Below are 21,212 nucleotides of genomic sequence, written 5' to 3'. Positions count from 1 at the left end.
GCACGGAGACCTTGAGTTCTATAATATAAGGCCATAAACATGTTTGTCTGAGTCTTCTATCAAAAGTTACAGCTATTTATATGAAGTTGTACAAAAACGTTTTCTTTCGCCAAGACAGTGCGTTTCTCACTGTTACATGCATTTTGAATGGGGAACTCAACCGAAACAAAGTATAGGTTTTCATTATGTGAATAACTTGGAAATCTTAGCTCAAACAGCTGCAAAACCTGTTTTCCCAGCACGGAGACCTTGAGTTCTATAATATAAGGCCATAAACATGTTTGTCTGAGTCTTCTATCAAAAGTTACAGCTATTTCTATGAAGTTGTACAAAAACGCTTTCTTTCGCCAAGACAGTGCGTTTCTCACTGTTACATGCATTTGAATGGGGAACTCGACCGAAACAAAGTATAGGTTTTCATTATGTGAATAACTTGGAAATCTTAGCTCAAACAGCTGCAAAACCTGTTTGCCCAGCACGGAGACCTTGAGTTCTATAAGATAAAGCCATAAACATGTGTATCCGAGTCTTCTATCAAAAGTTACAGCTATTTATATGAAGTTGTACAAAAACGCTTTCTTTCGCCAAGACAGTGCGTTTCTCACTGTTACATGCATTTGAATGGGGAACTCGACCGAAACAAAGTATAGGTTTTCATTATGTGAATAACTTGGAAATCTTAGCTCAAACAGCTGCAAAACCTGTTTGCCCAGCACGGAGACCTTGAGTTCTATAAGATAAAGCCATAAACATGTGTATCCGAGTCTTCTATCAAAAGTTACAGCTATTTATATGAAGTTGTACAAAAACGCTTTCTTTCGCCAAGACAGTGCGTTTCTCACTGTTACATGCATTTGAATGGGGAACTCGACCGAAACAAAGTATAGGTTTTCATTATGTGAATAACTTGGAAATCTTAGCTCAAACAGCTGCAAAACCTGTTTGCCCAGCACGGAGACCTTGAGTTCTATAATATAAGGCCATAAACATGTTTGTCTGAGTCTTCTATCAAAAGTTACAGCTATTTATATGAAGTTGTACAAAATAGCTTTCTTTCGCCAAGACAGTGCGTTTCTCACTGTTACATGCATTTGAATGGGGAACTCGACCGAAACAAAGTATAGGTTTTCATTATGTGAATAACTTGGAAATCTTAGCTCAAACAGCTGCAAAACCTGTTTTCCCAGCACGGATACCTTGAGTTCTATAAGATAAAGCCATAAACATGTGTATCCGAGTCTTCTATCAAAAGTTACAGCTATTTATATGAAGTTGTACAAAAACGCTTTCTTTCGCCAAGACAGTGTGTTTCTCACTGTTACATGCATTTGAATGGGGAACTCCACCGAAACAAAGTATAGGTTTTCATTATGTGAATAACTTGGAAATCTTAGCTCAAACAGCTGCAAAACCTGTTTTCCCAGCACGGGAACCTTGAGTTCTATAAGATAAAGCCATAAACATGTTTGTCTGAGTCTTCTATCAAAAGTTACAGCTATTTATATGAAGTTATACAAAAACGCTTTCTTTCGCCAAGACAGTGCGTTTCTCACTGTTACATGCATTTGAATGGGGAACTCGACCGAAACAAAGTATAGGTTTTCATTATGTGAATAACTTGGAAATCTTAGCTCAAACAGCTGCAAAACCTGTTTTCCCAGCACGGGAACCTTGAGTTCTATAAGATAAAGCCATAAACATGTTTGTCTGAGTCTTCTATCAAAAGTTACAGCTATTTATATGAAGTTGTACAAAAACGTTTTCTTTCGCCAAGACAGTGCGTTTCTCACTGTTACATGCATTTGAATGGGGAACTCGACCGAAACAAAGTATAGGTTTTCATTATGTGAATAACTTGGAAATCTTAGCTCAAACAGCTGCAAAACCTGTTTGCCCAGCACGGAGACCTTGAGTTCTATAAGATAAAGCCATAAACATGTGTATCCGAGTCTTCTATCAAAAGTTACAGCTATTTATATGAAGTTGTACAAAAACGCTTTCTTTCGCCAAGACAGTGCGTTTCTCACTGTTACATGCATTTGAATGGGGAACTCGACCGAAACAAAGTATAGGTTTTCATTATGTGAATAACTTGGAAATCTTAGCTCAAACAGCTGCAAAACCTGTTTGCCCAGCACGGAGACCTTGAGTTCTATAAGATAAAGCCATAAACATGTTTGTCTGAGTCTTCTATCAAAGGTTACAGCTATTTATATGAAGTTGTACAAAAACGCTTTCTTTCGCCAAGACAGTGCGTTTCTCACTGTTACATGCATTTGAATGGGGAACTCCACCGAAACAAAGTATAGGTTTTCATTATGTGAATAACTTGGAAATCTTAGCTCAAACAGCTGCAAAACCTGTTTTCCCAGCACGGAGACCTTGAGTTCTATAATATAAGGCCATAAACATGTTTGTCTGAGTCTTCTATCAAAAGTTACAGCTATTTATATGAAGTTGTACAAAAACGTTTTCTTTCGCCAAGACAGTGCGTTTCTCACTGTTATATGCATTTTGAATGGGGAACTCAACCGAAACAAAGTATAGGTTTTCATTATGTGAATAACTTGGAAATCTTAGCTCAAACAGCTGCAAAACCTGTTTTCCCAGCACGGAGACCTTGAGTTCTATAATATAAGGCCATAAACATGTTTGTCTGAGTCTTCTATCAGAAGTTACAGCTATTTCTATGAAGTTGTACAAAAACGCTTTCTTTCGCCAAGACAGTGCGTTTCTCACTGTTACATGCATTTGAATGGGGAACTCGACCGAAACAAAGTATAGGTTTTCATTATGTGAATAACTTGGAAATCTTAGCTCAAACAGCTGCAAAACCTGTTTTCCCAGCACGGAGACCTTGAGTTCTATAATATAAGGCCATAAACATGTTTGTCTGAGTCTTCTATCAAAAGTTACAGCTATTTATATGAAGTTGTACAAAAACGTTTTCTTTCGCCAAGACAGTGCGTTTCTCACTGTTACATGCATTTGAATGGGGAACTCGACCGAAACAAAGTATAGGTTTTCATTATGTGAATAACTTGGAAATCTTAGCTCAAACAGCTGCAAAACCTGTTTGCCCAGCACGGAGACCTTGAGTTCTATAATATAAGGCCATAAACATGTTTGTCTGAGTCTTCTATCAAAAGTTACAGCTATTTATATGAAGTTGTACAAAAACGTTTTCTTTCGCCAAGACAGTGCGTTTCTCACTGTTACATGCATTTGAATGGGGAACTCGACCGAAACAAAGTATAGGTTTTCATTATGTGAATAACTTGGAAATCTTAGCTCAAACAGCTGCAAAACCTGTTTTCCCAGCACGGAGACCTTGAGTTCTATAATATAAGGCCATAAACATGTTTGTCTGAGTCTTCTATCAAAAGTTACAGCTATTTATATGAAGTTGTACAAAAACGTTTTCTTTCGCCAAGACAGTGCGTTTCTCACTGTTACATGCATTTGAATGGGGAACTCGACCGAAACAAAGTATAGGTTTTCATTATGTGAATAACTTGGAAATCTTAGCTCAAACAGCTGCAAAACCTGTTTGCCCAGCACGGAGACCTTGAGTTCTATAATATAAGGCCATAAACATGTTTGTCTGAGTCTTCTATCAAAAGTTACAGCTATTTATATGAAGTTGTACAAAATAGCTTTCTTTCGCCAAGACAGTGCGTTTCTCACTGTTACATGCATTTGAATGGGGAACTCGACCGAAACAAAGTATAGGTTTTCATTATGTGAATAACTTGGAAATCTTAGCTCAAACAGCTGCAAAACCTGTTTTCCCAGCACGGATACCTTGAGTTCTATAAGATAAAGCCATAAACATGTGTATCCGAGTCTTCTATCAAAAGTTACAGCTATTTATATGAAGTTGTACAAAAACGCTTTCTTTCGCCAAGACAGTGTGTTTCTCACTGTTACATGCATTTGAATGGGGAACTCCACCGAAACAAAGTATAGGTTTTCATTATGTGAATAACTTGGAAATCTTAGCTCAAACAGCTGCAAAACCTGTTTTCCCAGCACGGGAACCTTGAGTTCTATAAGATAAAGCCATAAACATGTTTGTCTGAGTCTTCTATCAAAAGTTACAGCTATTTATATGAAGTTATACAAAAACGCTTTCTTTCGCCAAGACAGTGCGTTTCTCACTGTTACATGCATTTGAATGGGGAACTCGACCGAAACAAAGTATAGGTTTTCATTATGTGAATAACTTGGAAATCTTAGCTCAAACAGCTGCAAAACCTGTTTTCCCAGCACGGGAACCTTGAGTTCTATAAGATAAAGCCATAAACATGTTTGTCTGAGTCTTCTATCAAAAGTTACAGCTATTTATATGAAGTTGTACAAAAACGTTTTCTTTCGCCAAGACAGTGCGTTTCTCACTGTTACATGCATTTGAATGGGGAACTCGACCGAAACAAAGTATAGGTTTTCATTATGTGAATAACTTGGAAATCTTAGCTCAAACAGCTGCAAAACCTGTTTGCCCAGCACGGAGACCTTGAGTTCTATAAGATAAAGCCATAAACATGTGTATCCGAGTCTTCTATCAAAAGTTACAGCTATTTATATGAAGTTGTACAAAAACGCTTTCTTTCGCCAAGACAGTGCGTTTCTCACTGTTACATGCATTTGAATGGGGAACTCGACCGAAACAAAGTATAGGTTTTCATTATGTGAATAACTTGGAAATCTTAGCTCAAACAGCTGCAAAACCTGTTTGCCCAGCACGGAGACCTTGAGTTCTATAATATAAGGCCATAAACATGTTTGTCTGAGTCTTCTATCAAAAGTTACAGCTATTTATATGAAGTTGTACAAAAACGTTTTCTTTCGCCAAGACAGTGCGTTTCTCACTGTTACATGCATTTGAATGGGGAACTCGACCGAAACAAAGTATAGGTTTTCATTATGTGAATAACTTGGAAATCTTAGCTCAAACAGCTGCAAAACCTGTTTGCCCAGCACGGAGACCTTGAGTTCTATAATATAAGGCCATAAACATGTTTGTCTGAGTCTTCTATCAAAAGTTACAGCTATTTCTATGAAGTTGTACAAAAACGTTTTCTTTCGCCAAGACAGTGCGTTTCTCACTGTTACATGCATTTGAATGGGGAACTCGACCGAAACAAAGTATAGGTTTTCATTATGTGAATAACTTGGAAATCTTAGCTCAAACAGCTGCAAAACCTGTTTTCCCAGCACGGATACCTTGAGTTCTATAAGATAAAGCCATAAACATGTGTATCCGAGTCTTCTATCAAAAGTTACAGCTATTTATATGAAGTTGTACAAAAACGCTTTCTTTCGCCAAGACAGTGTGTTTCTCACTGTTACATGCATTTGAATGGGGAACTCGACCGAAACAAAGTATAGGTTTTCATTATGTGAATAACTTGGAAATCTTAGCTCAAACAGCTGCAAAACCTGTTTTCCCAGCACGGGAACCTTGAGTTCTATAAGATAAAGCCATAAACATGTTTGTCTGAGTCTTCTATCAAAAGTTACAGCTATTTATATGAAGTTATACAAAAACGCTTTCTTTCGCCAAGACAGTGCGTTTCTCACTGTTACATGCATTTGAATGGGGAACTCGACCGAAACAAAGTATAGGTTTTCATTATGTGAATAACTTGGAAATCTTAGCTCAAACAGCTGCAAAACCTGTTTTCCCAGCACGGGAACCTTGAGTTCTATAAGATAAAGCCATAAACATGTTTGTCTGAGTCTTCTATCAAAAGTTACAGCTATTTATATGAAGTTGTACAAAAACGCTTTCTTTCGCCAAGACAGTGCGTTTCTCACTGTTACATGCATTTGAATGGGGAACTCCACCGAAACAAAGTATAGGTTTTCATTATGTGAATAACTTGGAAATCTTAGCTCAAACAGCTGCAAAACCTGTTTTCCCAGCACGGAGACCTTGAGTTCTATAATATAAGGCCATAAACATGTTTGTCTGAGTCTTCTATCAAAAGTTACAGCTATTTCTATGAAGTTGTACAAAAACGTTTTCTTTCGCCAAGACAGTGCGTTTCTCACTGTTACATGCATTTTGAATGGGGAACTCGACCGAAACTGTCAAGGGGTTGACATTTGTAAAAGCACAGTAAGAGAGAAATGAGACACTGGCAGACCGACTCAGAGTTTCAAAGACGTGCGCACGGGTGAGAGTCTCTGAGCAGACTAACACACCGAGCACCGTTTACTCGCTTTATTTATAAGGCAAAATGGGTTACATAGTACTTCCTCTTTCAACTGAAGAGGGGAGAGCTCAGGCATTGTCTTAGCTATCTAACTTCTGCACACAAACTGAAAAACAACGACACAGCAGTATTCATGCTTATCTGACATCGCAGACACTGAAGTAAAGAATGCATGTATATATCCTGTCTTTGTCAAACATCCCACACACTTAAGCAAGGAATACATTGTGTTCTTTTCAACAGTAAGCTTTACCGTGTGAAAATATATAAACACTTGATTATAAGGCATACTTGTTTCTACTTGATTATACTTTAATGATTTAACTAAAATAAAAATTCTCTTAACATTCCCTCCTGATGTTAATATATTTCACATGTTTTACTCAATGCATAGTCACTTGTTAGTCACATTTTCAACTTGCACGTCATTCAGTGAAATAATTAAACAACAAGCTTGTCAAGATTGTCATAGAGATTTTCTTCTCTCTCTCTCACACTCAGCATATCATACTGACGATAGGGATCCTCCATAACTGACTGAGCCAAGACATGGTTTCCTAACATACGCTTGAACATGTTTGTCATTATGCTTCTCAGACATGGGATAATACAAGCAATGAAAAGGCAAAATAGTAACATCACACTGAAAAGGGCCAACAGGCCTTTAATCAGTAGAGATTTCCAAGAGCCGCTCAGTTGTTTCAAAACATTCAAAGCATTTGTCATGTTTAATGAATGGATGTTATCAGGTATGTAGGTACAACATGTAGTGTTAAACAATACGCAGAGACCACCTTTCTCTGCGAGAATGATGTCTAAAGCCACTCGGTGCTGCATGACAGTGATGCGAATTGCATCAATTTCTTCATTCTGTCCTTGATTAATGCGGGTTGAAGCATTTAAAAATAATCCAAAACGATAGTCCAGGGTTTCTATCTGTAGTGCGTGTTTCCCTACTCCTATCCATGGAAACAAAGCGTGTATTACCTTCTGGCTCTTGGTCCAGAGTTTGAAGTCATCAGGTACATCAGAACCAAGATATGGATCATGGGGCTTGAGGCCTGTGTTACGTTTAGCTCTGGTGTTGCTGTTCACTGACATCTTAAAGGTGTGGTCAGATACCAGAACAGGGGCACAGAGTCCGGTGCTGTTTGGTGGCAGCATGAAATAGACTTTCAGGCCACACGCCCAAGCTGCGCCCTGTACCCAGTATGTACCTGTTGATGAGCCGATGCCATCCCAATCTGGTGCCGCCAGGATCATGGAGCAGTTTCGGTTTTGTCCTAATTTCTTCAGACCCTGGGGCGTACCTGTTTGTCCGGTTGCTCCTGTGAAGTTAAAGCACACTGGGTGTTGTATGTCAGGTGGCAAAACAACTGAGAATGATTTCAGTTTTCTATGGCTGACGTTTATATGCACCCAGTAGGCTTCATTGCAGGTGTAGTTTATATTTGGGTACTGGTGGGTGCAGTTTGTTATGTTGTAGATTAGAGACTTTACACTCTGTGGGACTATATATTGTGTAGTGTTGTGGCATGTGTTGCTGTTTTGGTCCTTTATGGATCCACCTATCACCATCACAGGTTTTCCTGGTGTTGAGCAGGTCCCGGTAATGGCTTTGTCATATATGCAGAGTGCTTCAGCCTTGGTTGGGGGTTTTCCATACACTGTGGCATGGAGTGCTGTCGTGGGCATATGTGAGCAGACATAGCAGTTTGTGGCATTGTCTTCTCTGTGCACTCTGTCATGGACATACCGGTACCATGCATTGTTCAGCCACGGGTGGTTGTGTTCTTTGTCTATCTCCTTCAGGTGCGAGTTGTCGTGGGTCCACCTCTTAGGTCGGAGAATAATTGGTACTGTCTTGTGGGTTCCACTGGGCATCAACCAAAAGAGTGTCGTCATCAGGAGGATAGCCATTAGACAGAATATGTAGCACATGAGTAGTTTTCGTTTGATGTCACAAGCGCCCAAGCACAACAGCTTTGGGGCTGGAACTGGTGCTAGCATTGATTCTGAAGCTGGTTCTTCTTCTGGATTTATCAGGTTGTTTTCCTCAGTCATCTTGTTGAGATTTTATTCAGGCGTCCCTGGTGTTATTATTGGTTCTGCTCTTCGGTGGGATAGGTCAGTCTGATCTTCAGGGCGACCAGGCACACCCGAGCTCCCACGTGAGTAGCACTGCCGAGGAAGCACAGGGCGGGAAACCCGTTCAGCCCTGTCCTCCAGCAGGGGTTCACGTAAGAGTCAGGGGAACCGGCGTCTTATTGTGGTGCAAACACTTTCTTCACGTGGGATTGATGAATCCACGAAACTCGTTCGGCTATCTTACACGCTGTGGGTGTGGTAAGTAGCACCTGGAAGGGACCTTCCCACTTTGGAGCACTCCAGTTTTTCCGCTGGAGGACTTTAATCAGAATCCAATCACCGGGGTTCAACCTGCAAGAAACTGAAGAAAAGTCACTCGGCAGTTGATTGCTTAATCTCACTTCTTTATTCTCAAATAGTTTTGTCATCCATTCTGCCATTGTTGTTTCTGCAATAGATTTATTAATTGGCTCACTCATTATGGGGAGTGGAAAATGTCTGCCATGTACGATTTCAAATGGCGTTAGACCACCTGTTCCTTGAGTTATTCTCATCCATAATTTAACCAAGCTTAGACATTCAGGCCAAGGTTTTTTAGTCTCTTCCATACATTTCCTCAACCTTTGTTTAATTGTGCCGTTAGTTCTCTCGACTAATCCTGCACTTTGTGGATGATAAGAACAGTGATGTTTTATGCTGAAGCCTAAAGCTTCAGAAACTTTACTTATTACTTCATTTACAAAATGTGTGCCATTGTCTGATCTTATCAGAGATGGAATACCGTACGTTGGAATAAAATGATTACATAGACATTTTGCTACTGATATTGCATCTGCTTTTTTCACTGGGTATATTTCTGGCCACTTGGAAAATACATCAATTATCACAAGTGCATATTTGGAGGATTGTGATTCATTTAATTCTATGAAATCCATGTGGACAGTGTGAAATGGATGCGGTGGTATAGGGAAATGCCCTCGCTTTGGACGTAGATTTCCCTGTGCGTTGTGTCTTTGGCAAATTATACATGTTCTGATAAACTCTTGTGCTGAACTTTCAAAATTTTTTGTATAGAATTGTTTATTAAGAATATTAGTCATCCCTCCTGTTGACACATGAGTTTTCCCATGTGTCACTAAAGCAGCAGTTCTATGCAAAGATTTTGGAAGCACTGGTTTGCCATTACACATCATGAGGTTGTCTTTTAATTCTGCTCCATCTTTCACCCAAGATTTTTGTTCACTCAGCGATGCTGTTTTCTGTGCATCTGCTAGTATTTCTAAAGGTATTAGATCTATGGTTTCTGTTGTTAAAACATCAATTTGTTTTTCTGCAGCTGCTTTTGCTGCTTTGTCAGCAAAGTTATTTCCTCTCGTAATTTCTGTGTCATCCTTTTGATGAGCTGCACATTTGCATAGTGCTAATTCTTTTGGCAACGTTATTACTTCTAATAGCTTTTTTAGAAGGTTTGCATGTTGAACTGTGTTGCCTGAGGAAGTTGTCATTCTTCTGTTATGCCATATTTTAGCGAAATGATGAACTGCTGAATAGACATATTGACTGTCTGTGTAAACATTAACACTTTGACCCTTATACAAAGTACATGCTCTGATGACTGCGGTTAGTTCTGCGCTTTGAGCAGAGTTTGAGGAGCTGAGAGCTTTTGCTTCTATCACTTTATCAACAGTTGTGACCGCATAACCCACACAATTTCTACCGTGAATGTCTTTTGACGCTGAGCCGTCCACAAAAACATTACTGAAACTGCTCTGGGGGGAGCTGTATATATCAGTGCGAGGTTTTGTATCTTCCTCTAATTTTTGAATGCAACAGTGTTGTTCTCCGTCCAGAGAAATCGGCAAAAGTGTACTTGGGTTTAGCTGGCCACACTTCTCTATTTTTATGTGTGATTGTGTAAGTAGAATCCCCACATAAGAAAGTTGTCTTGCATGCGTGAGGAAAGAGAGGTTCGCTTGGAGCAAAATAGAGGTCACTGCATATGGGACTTTGATGATCAATTTATGTCCTAGAACAATGTCTGCACATTTTTTAACTGCCTCTGCTGCTGCTGCGCATGCCTGAACACAGGTAGGTAATCCAGCAGCTACAGAGTCAAGTTTGCATGAGTAGAAAGCTAATGGACGTTGTTTTTCTCCAAAAGCTTGAGTTAAGACTGCTTTCATATACCCTCCTGCACCATCAACATGGAGAACGAAAGGTTTTCCATAGTCTGGTAATGCTAAGATGGTACATGTCTGCAGTGCTATTTTCAAATCAACGAAAGCTTTTTCTGCTTCTGGAGTCCATTGTACTTTGTCTTTTTTACTGCTAGGTCTTTTTTACTGGAAGAATTGGTGTATTACACGTGGCTTTATTAGTTTTCACGAGAATACCTGCTTTCTGCATGTCTGCAATTACTGGCCTAATTCTTTCCTTTGCTTCTGCACTCAAAGGATATTGTGGTTTCACAGGCCTTCTGGCCCTTATGCTGACCTAACTATCAGAGTGTCATTAGAGAATTTCATTTTCACTTGAGGCAATTTTAGATACCTTCTAGTTTTTCAAAGAATTCACACATCTTACATATTTCAAACTTTGAAGTTTTTTGTTTTGTATATATATTATTTCCTAAACTTTGCATTGTTCATAGCTCACAGTTCTAAAACTGGGCATTTGTAAATCATATGTCTAATCACTATGTGTCACCATAATCCACAAGTATTGGCACAAATTTGTTTCCAAACTAACAAAATAATCAAACAAAACAAAAACGTACATGAGTCAGGATACAAAGAGACAAAGAAAAATGCTGCCAGAAACAAAGCAGAAGTGTGAGGGGAAACTGAGCTCACAGACAGCTGTATGTGTTCGCTTTTAACAGCATGCAGCCTCTGCTCTAAAAAAAAAAGAACCAATAAAAATAAAAGAAAATGTGTAACATGCTTATCAACTTAGCGGTGTCCACACATTTAATTCAGCTTCATAATCCTGTAGGTTTAGTTATTATCTACAGGGTTTGGCTTATTAGTTGTTATTATAGATGTGCTCTGTATCTCAGTAATATTTATCTAGGATAAATGACAGGTTTTCAAGCAGGTTAAGTGCCTCTATGCACCTAATTGGTTTAGATATTGCTTTTATTTTCTTCATCTCATATGTCATTATACTGAGTTTGAGCAAACCTTTAAGCTTGATGCAGACTTCTTCATAACAATTGTCCATCTCACATCATACTGGCTAAGATACTTCTTGTCAATATTAATATTATATTTTTATTAATTATTATCATCTTTTTCTCTCTATATAATAACAATAGTGTATTACAATATTTTATTAGTGTATATCACTATATTATTACTGAGCCAATTTAATAGTTAGGATCATCTTACTCGGCAAACAGATAATTTATAGTTCATCCAATCTGTACAAGATTTGCTTTTTTCTCTTAACAGGTTTGTGCCTACTTTTAGACTGGTCTTCTGTTTGCCTCATCTCAGATCCAACCTTCAGATTATTATATTTTATTTTGTATCCATCAGGGACCGTGAGTGAGCTGCAGTCTCACTCACCCTCCAGGATGGAAACATTTATCTTTTCACACACTTTCCTTGGCTGAACAATGACACAGCCTTAATCTACCTTATGCATCTCTCTTTTTTATAGAAAAGGTCTTCATATGAATGATTTCCTTTTATTTATTTCATACAATCTGGGCATGATGGGTCATAAATGCACTGATTTTTGCAGCCACGGCCACTATCTCTATGTGACATAAAAAGGGGATCGGTTAGATGCTGTTTTGTCACATGTCCTGAGGCTGATTTCACAATTATAGTGTTTTTTGAGAATGTTACATTTGGGACTTCTACAGTTAAGACAGTTCTACAAGCTCCTGTGTCTCAAAACATTTTTAACGGCACACCTTTCACATATATTACAACTGCTGGTTTGGCTTTTGACTTTTTTCCACATATAACTCTTTTTGCAAAGCGGTTTTTAAAGCATTTATTGAATCAGGGGTGCATTTGCCTTGCCAAGCTGGACAATATATTTTATGTGGATTTCTCCACCTTTTTGCACTGACTATTCCTGCATTTGAACAGTTTTTTCTAACCACTCTTCGTCTGCTGTTAATTTTACTTTAGTTTTAGAGTTACCCATTTTGAACTAATTACGTCAGAACTGTGACACCTTCTTTGGCATGAAAAAGTGAGAATGGGTTTTCGATAACAGCCTTCTACTCTCCCACTAATTGAGAGAGCGGTTATCAATTTTACGTGATGAAGCACAACCCTTTTTTCCACCTTTACCAATACGTGAGTGTACACAGGAAAACAGTTTGAGAAGTGGTTCGACCGCGTATTGGGTCGTAAAAACAACTCACTCCTCACAAACAAAGCGCGTTTCTATGATTTTTATTGAGATTTTCCGTAGGCCTATTTATTTGTGTAACACCTTCACCTTCAGCCACTCTTCTTGAGTGACCGGAAACCTGTTCCGTTACAGCCACTCCCAGAGCGACCGGAACTTTTAATAGCGATTTTTCTAGAATTTCGCTCTTGCCTGTCGTCTTCCTAGTCCCGCATGGACACTGAGATCTGTCGGCGTACCTAGGTTTACACACTACTTAAAGGAAAATCTCAATATCAACGTATTTTAGCGCTTGGTGGAATGCGTGTCATATTCACCTCTACTGTGGCGCTGCGTTTTAAGATCCGGTGCTCATCGGGTCCTGGAGCCGTGAAGGCCGAACGCTGACCGGAGATCGAATTCACGTTCCCGGGTTTTTCGTTTTACTGATCAGATTTCTTCCAGCGCAGGCGTCACGACGTCAGGATCCGATGGAGACCGTCTGTGGAAAACTAGACGTTAAAAATAACAGTCAGTTCTCCGGCTACGAAGGACCAATTAAATGTCAAGGGGTTGACATTTGTAAAAGCACAGTAAGAGAGAAATGAGACACTGGCAGACCGACTCAGAGTTTCAAAGACGTGCGCACGGGTGAGAGTCTCTGAGCAGACTAACACACCGAGCACCGTTTACTCGCTTTATTTATAAGGCAAAATGGGTTACATAGTACTTCCTCTTTCAACTGAAGAGGGGAGAGCTCAGGCATTGTCTTAGCTATCTAACTTCTGCACACAAACTGAAAAACAACGACACAGCAGTATTCATGCTTATCTGACATCGCAGACACTGAAGTAAAGAATGCATGTATATATCCTGTCTTTGTCAAACATCCCACACACTTAAGCAAGGAATACATTGTGTTCTTTTCAACAGTAAGCTTTACCGTGTGAAAATATATAAACACTTGATTATAAGGCATACTTGTTTCTACTTGATTATACTTTAATGATTTAACTAAAATAAAAATTCTCTTAACAGAAACAAAGTATAGGTTTTCATTATGTGAATAACTTGGAAATCTTAGCTCAAACAGCTGCAAAACCTGTTTGCCCAGCACGGAGACCTTGAGTTCTATAATATAAGGCCATAAACATGTTTGTCTGAGTCTTCTATCAAAAGTTACAGCTATTTCTATGAAGTTGTACAAAATAGCTTTCTTTCGCCAAGACAGTGCGTTTCTCACTGTTACATGCATTTGAATGGGGAACTCGACCGAAACAAAGTATAGGTTTTCATTATGTGAATAACTTGGAAATCTTAGCTCAAACAGCTGCAAAACCTGTTTGCCCAGCACGGGAACCTTGAGTTCTATAAGATAAAGCCATAAACATGTGTATCCGAGTCTTCTATCAAAAGTTACAGCTATTTCTATGAAGTTGTACAAAAACGTTTTCTTTCGCCAAGACAGTGCGTTTCTCACTGTTACATGCATTTGAATGGGGAACTCCACCGAAACAAAGTATAGGTTTTCATTATGTGAATAACTTGGAAATCTTAGCTCAAACAGCTGCAAAACCTGTTTGCCCAGCACGGGAACCTTGAGTTCTATAAGATAAAGCCATAAACATGTTTGTCTGAGTCTTCTATCAAAAGTTACAGCTATTTATATGAAGTTGTACAAAAACGCTTTCTTTCACCAAGACAGTGCGTTTCTCACTGTTACATGCATTTGAATGGGGAACTCGACCGAAACAAAGTGTAGGTTTTCATTATGTGAATAACTTGGAAATCTTAGCTCAAACAGCTGCAAAACCTGTTTGCCCAGCACGGAGACCTTGAGTTCTATAAGATAAAGCCATAAACATGTGTATCCGAGTCTTCTATCAAAAGTTACAGCTATTTATATGAAGTTGTACAAAAACGCTTTCTTTCGCCAAGACAGTGCGTTTCTCACTGTTACATGCATTTGAATGGGGAACTCGACCGAAACAAAGTATAGGTTTTCATTATGTGAATAACTTGGAAATCTTAGCTCAAACAGCTGCAAAACCTGTTTTCCCAGCACGGGAACCTTGAGTTCTATAATATAAGGCCATAAACATGTTTGTCTGAGTCTTCTATCAAAAGTTACAGCTATTTATATGAAGTTGTACAAAAACGTTTTCTTTCGCCAAGACAGTGCGTTTCTCACTGTTACATGTATTTGAATGGGGAACTCGACCGAAACAAAGTATAGGTTTTCATTATGTGAATAACTTGGAAATCTTAGCTCAAACAGCTGCAAAACCTGTTTGCCCAGCACGGAGACCTTGAGTTCTATAATATAAGGCCATAAACATGTTTGTCTGAGTCTTCTATCAAAAGTTACAGCTATTTATATGAAGTTGTACAAAATAGCTTTCTTTCGCCAAGACAGTGCGTTTCTCACTGTTACATGCATTTGAATGGGGAACTCGACCGAAACAAAGTATAGGTTTTCATTATGTGAATAACTTGGAAATCTTAGCTCAAACAGCTGCAAAACCTGTTTTCCCAGCACGGATACCTTGAGTTCTATAAGATAAAGCCATAAACATGTGTATCCGAGTCTTCTATCAAAAGTTACAGCTATTTATATGAAGTTGTACAAAAACGCTTTCTTTCGCCAAGACAGTGTGTTTCTCACTGTTACATGCATTTGAATGGGGAACTCCACCGAAACAAAGTATAGGTTTTCATTATGTGAATAACTTGGAAATCTTAGCTCAAACAGCTGCAAAACCTGTTTTCCCAGCACGGGAACCTTGAGTTCTATAAGATAAAGCCATAAACATGTTTGTCTGAGTCTTCTATCAAAAGTTACAGCTATTTATATGAAGTTATACAAAAACGCTTTCTTTCGCCAAGACAGTGCGTTTCTCACTGTTACATGCATTTGAATGGGGAACTCGACCGAAACAAAGTATAGGTTTTCATTATGTGAATAACTTGGAAATCTTAGCTCAAACAGCTGCAAAACCTGTTTTCCCAGCACGGGAACCTTGAGTTCTATAAGATAAAGCCATAAACATGTTTGTCTGAGTCTTCTATCAAAAGTTACAGCTATTTATATGAAGTTGTACAAAAACGCTTTCTTTCGCCAAGACAGTGCGTTTCTCACTGTTACATGCATTTGAATGGGGAACTCCACCGAAACAAAGTATAGGTTTTCATTATGTGAATAACTTGGAAATCTTAGCTCAAACAGCTGCAAAACCTGTTTTCCCAGCACGGAGACCTTGAGTTCTATAATATAAGGCCATAAACATGTTTGTCTGAGTCTTCTATCAAAAGTTACAGCTATTTATATGAAGTTGTACAAAAACGTTTTCTTTCGCCAAGACAGTGCGTTTCTCACTGTTACATGCATTTGAATGGGGAACTCGACCGAAACAAAGTATAGGTTTTCATTATGTGAATAACTTGGAAATCTTAGCTCAAACAGCTGCAAAACCTGTTTTCCCAGCACGGGAACCTTGAGTTCTATAAGATAAAGCCATAAACATGTTTGTCTGAGTCTTCTATCAAAAGTTACAGCTATTTATATGAAGTTATACAAAAACGCTTTCTTTCGCCAAGACAGTGCGTTTCTCACTGTTACATGCATTTGAATGGGGAACTCGACCGAAACAAAGTATAGGTTTTCATTATGTGAATAACTTGGAAATCTTAGCTCAAACAGCTGCAAAACCTGTTTTCCCAGCACGGGAACCTTGAGTTCTATAAGATAAAGCCATAAACATGTTTGTCTGAGTCTTCTATCAAAAGTTACAGCTATTTATATGAAGTTGTACAAAAACGCTTTCTTTCGCCAAGACAGTGCGTTTCTCACTGTTACATGCATTTGAATGGGGAACTCGACCGAAACAAAGTATAGGTTTTCATTATGTGAATAACTTGGAAATCTTAGCTCAAACAGCTGCAAAACCTGTTTTCCCAGCACGGGAACCTTGAGTTCTATAAGATAAAGCCATAAACATGTTTGTCTGAGTCTTCTATCAAAAGTTACAGCTATTTATATGAAGTTATACAAAAACGCTTTCTTTCGCCAAGACAGTGCGTTTCTCACTGTTACATGCATTTGAATGGGGAACTCGACCGAAACAAAGTATAGGTTTTCATTATGTGAATAACTTGGAAATCTTAGCTCAAACAGCTGCAAAACCTGTTTTCCCAGCACGGGAACCTTGAGTTCTATAAGATAAAGCCATAAACATGTTTGTCTGAGTCTTCTATCAAAAGTTACAGCTATTTATATGAAGTTATACAAAAACGCTTTCTTTCGCCAAGACAGTGCGTTTCTCACTGTTACATGCATTTGAATGGGGAACTCGACCGAAACAAAGTATAGGTTTTCATTATGTGAATAACTTGGAAATCTTAGCTCAAACAGCTGCAAAACCTGTTTTCCCAGCACGGGAACCTTGAGTTCTATAAGATAAAGCCATAAACATGTTTGTCTGAGTCTTCTATCAAAAGTTACAGCTATTTATATGAAGTTGTACAAAAACGCTTTCTTTCGCCAAGACAGTGCGTTTCTCACTGTTACATGCATTTGAATGGGGAACTCCACCGAAACAAAGTATAGGTTTTCATTATGTGAATAACTTGGAAATCTTAGCTCAAACAGCTGGAAAACCTGTTTTCCCAGCACGGAGACCTTGAGTTCTATAATATAAGGCCATAAACATGTTTGTCTGAGTCTTCTATCAAAAGTTACAGCTATTTATATGAAGTTGTACAAAAACGTTTTCTTTCGCCAAGACAGTGCGTTTCTCACTGTTACATGCATTTGAATGGGGAACTCGACCGAAACAAAGTATAGGTTTTCATTATGTGAATAACTTGGAAATCTTAGCTCAAACAGCTGCAAAACCTGTTTGCCCAGCACGGAGACCTTGAGTTCTATAATATAAGGCCATAAACATGTTTGTCTGAGTCTTCTATCAAAAGTTACAGCTATTTCTATGAAGTTGTACAAAAACGTTTTCTTTCGCCAAGACAGTGCGTTTCTCACTGTTACATGCATTTTGAATGGGGAACTCGACCGAAACAAAGTATAGGTTTTCATTATGTGAATAACTTGGAAATCTTAGCTCAAACAGCTGCAAAACCTGTTTGCCCAGCACGGAGACCTTGAGTTCTATAATATAAGGCCATAAACATGTTTGTCTGAGTCTTCTATCAAAAGTTACAGCTATTTCTATGAAGTTGTACAAAATAGCTTTCTTTCGCCAAGACAGTGCGTTTCTCACTGTTACATGCATTTGAATGGGGAACTCGACCGAAACAAAGTATAGGTTTTCATTATGTGAATAACTTGGAAATCTTAGCTCAAACAGCTGCAAAACCTGTTTGCCCAGCACGGGAACCTTGAGTTCTATAAGATAAAGCCATAAACATGTGTTTCCGAGTCTTCTATCAAAAGTTACAGCTATTTATATGAAGTTGTACAAAAACGCTTTCTTTCGCCAAGACAGTGCGTTTCTCACTGTTACATGCATTTGAATGGGGAACTCCACCGAAACAAAGTATAGGTTTTCATTATGTGAATAACTTGGAAATCTTAGCTCAAACAGCTGCAAAACCTGTTTTCCCAGCACGGAGACCTTGAGTTCTATAATATAAGGCCATAAACATGTTTGTCTGAGTCTTCTATCAAAAGTTACAGCTATTTATATGAAGTTGTACAAAAACGTTTTCTTTCGCCAAGACAGTGCGTTTCTCACTGTTACATGCATTTGAATGGGGAACTCCACCGAAACAAAGTATAGGTTTTCATTATGTGAATAACTTGGAAATCTTAGCTCAAACAGCTGCAAAACCTGTTTGCCCAGCACGGAGACCTTGAGTTCTATAATATAAGGCCATAAACATGTTTGTCTGAGTCTTCTATCAAAAGTTACAGCTATTTCTATGAAGTTGTACAAAATAGCTTTCTTTCGCCAAGACAGTGCGTTTCTCACTGTTACATGCATTTGAATGGGGAACTCGACCGAAACAAAGTATAGGTTTTCATTATGTGAATAACTTGGAAATCTTAGCTCAAACAGCTGCAAAACCTGTTTGCCCAGCACGGGAACCTTGAGTTCTATAAGATAAAGCCATAAACATGTGTTTCCGAGTCTTCTATCAAAAGTTACAGCTATTTATATGAAGTTGTACAAAAACGCTTTCTTTCGCCAAGACAGTGCGTTTCTCACTGTTACATGCATTTGAATGGGGAACTCCACCGAAACAAAGTATAGGTTTTCATTATGTGAATAACTTGGAAATCTTAGCTCAAACAGCTGCAAAACCTGTTTTCCCAGCACGGAGACCTTGAGTTCTATAATATAAGGCCATAAACATGTTTGTCTGAGTCTTCTATCAAAAGTTACAGCTATTTATATGAAGTTGTACAAAAACGTTTTCTTTCGCCAAGACAGTGCGTTTCTCACTGTTACATGCATTTGAATGGGGAACTCCACCGAAACAAAGTATAGGTTTTCATTATGTGAATAACTTGGAAATCTTAGCTCAAACAGCTGCAAAACCTGTTTGCCCAGCACGGAGACCTTGAGTTCTATAATATAAGGCCATAAACATGTTTGTCTGAGTCTTCTATCAAAAGTTACAGCTATTTCTATGAAGTTGTACAAAATAGCTTTCTTTCGCCAAGACAGTGCGTTTCTCACTGTTACATGCATTTGAATGGGGAACTCGACCGAAACAAAGTATAGGTTTTCATTATGTGAATAACTTGGAAATCTTAGCTCAAACAGCTGCAAAACCTGTTTGCCCAGCACGGGAACCTTGAGTTCTATAAGATAAAGCCATAAACATGTGTTTCCGAGTCTTCTATCAAAAGTTACAGCTATTTATATGAAGTTGTACAAAAACGCTTTCTTTCGCCAAGACAGTGCGTTTCTCACTGTTACATGCATTTGAATGGGGAACTCCACCGAAACAAAGTATAGGTTTTCATTATGTGAATAACTTGGAAATCTTAGCTCAAACAGCTGCAAAACCTGTTTTCCCAGCACGGAGACCTTGAGTTCTATAATATAAGGCCATAAACATGTTTGTCTGAGTCTTCTATCAAAAGTTACAGCTATTTATATGAAGTTGTACAAAAACGTTTTCTTTCGCCAAGACAGTGCGTTTCTCACTGTTACATGCATTTGAATGGGGAACTCCACCGAAACAAAGTATAGGTTTTCATTATGTGAATAACTTGGAAATCTTAGCTCAAACAGCTGCAAAACCTGTTTGCCCAGCACGGGAACCTTGAGTTCTATAAGATAAAGCCATAAACATGTTTGTCTGAGTCTTCTATCAAAAGTTACAGCTATTTATATGAAGTTGTACAAAAACGCTTTCTTACGCCAAGACAGCGCGTTTCTCACTGTTACATGCATTTGAATGGGGAACTCGACCGAAACAAAGTATAGGTTTTCATTATGTGAATAACTTGGAAATCTTAGCTCAAACAGCTGCAAAACCTGTTTGCCCAGCACGGAGACCTTGAGTTCTATAAGATAAAGCCATAAACATGTGTATCCGAGTCTTCTATCAAAAGTTACAGCTATTTATATGAAGTTGTACAAAAACGCTTTCTTTCGCCAAGACAGTGCGTTTCTCACTGTTACATGCATTTGAATGGGGAACTCGACCGAAACAAAGTATAGGTTTTCATTATGTGAATAACTTGGAAATCTTAGCTCAAACAGCTGCAAAACCTGTTTTCCCAGCACGGGAACCTTGAGTTCTATAATATAAGGCCATAAACATGTTTGTCTGAGTCTTCTATCAAAAGTTACAGCTATTTATATGAAGTTGTACAAAAACGTTTTCTTTCGCCAAGACAGTGCGTTTCTCACTGTTACATGCATTTGAATGGGGAACTCGACCGAAACAAAGTATAGGTTTTCATTATGTGAATAACTTGGAAATCTTAGCTCAAACAGCTGCAAAACCTGTTTTCCCAGCACGGGAACCTTGAGTTCTATAAGATAAAGCCATAAACATGTTTGTCTGAGTCTTCTATCAAAAGTTACAGCTATTTATATGAAGTTATACAAAAACGCTTTCTTTCGCCAAGACAGTGCGTTTCTCACTGTTACATGCATTTGAATGGGGAACTCGACCGAAACAAAGTATAGGTTTTCATTATGTGAATAACTTGGAAATCTTAGCTCAAACAGCTGCAAAACCTGTTTTCCCAGCACGGGAACCTTGAGTTCTATAAGATAAAGCCATAAACATGTTTGTCTGAGTCTTCTATCAAAAGTTACAGCTATTTATATGAAGTTGTACAAAAACGCTTTCTTTCGCCAAGACAGTGCGTTTCTCACTGTTACATGCATTTGAATGGGGAACTCCACCGAAACAAAGTATAGGTTTTCATTATGTGAATAACTTGGAAATCTTAGCTCAAACAGCTGCAAAACCTGTTTTCCCAGCACGGAGACCTTGAGTTCTATAATATAAGGCCATAAACATGTTTGTCTGAGTCTTCTATCAAAAGTTACAGCTATTTATATGAAGTTGTAC

The 21,212-nt window shown here is 38.5% G+C and overlaps 1 long non-coding RNA gene across 1 annotated transcript; it reads right to left on the bottom strand.

Moving 5' to 3' along the window:
- Positions 1-11,993: 11,993 nt before the first annotated feature.
- Positions 11,994-13,690, bottom strand: LOC143418325 (uncharacterized). The gene is made up of 2 exons (XR_013098270.1): positions 13,281-13,690; positions 11,994-13,171 (listed from the first exon to the last, which is right to left on the bottom strand). It is a non-coding gene; the product is annotated as an uncharacterized LOC143418325 (long non-coding RNA).
- Between the last annotated feature and the right edge of the window lie 7,522 nt (positions 13,691-21,212).

This window comes from Maylandia zebra, linkage group LG4 (assembly GCF_041146795.1).
Source record: "Maylandia zebra isolate NMK-2024a linkage group LG4, Mzebra_GT3a, whole genome shotgun sequence".
Classification (NCBI taxonomy): Eukaryota; Metazoa; Chordata; class Actinopteri; order Cichliformes; family Cichlidae; genus Maylandia; species Maylandia zebra.
The sequence above is the reverse complement of the archived record's forward strand: the minus strand, read 5'-3'. Positions and strand labels throughout refer to the sequence as shown.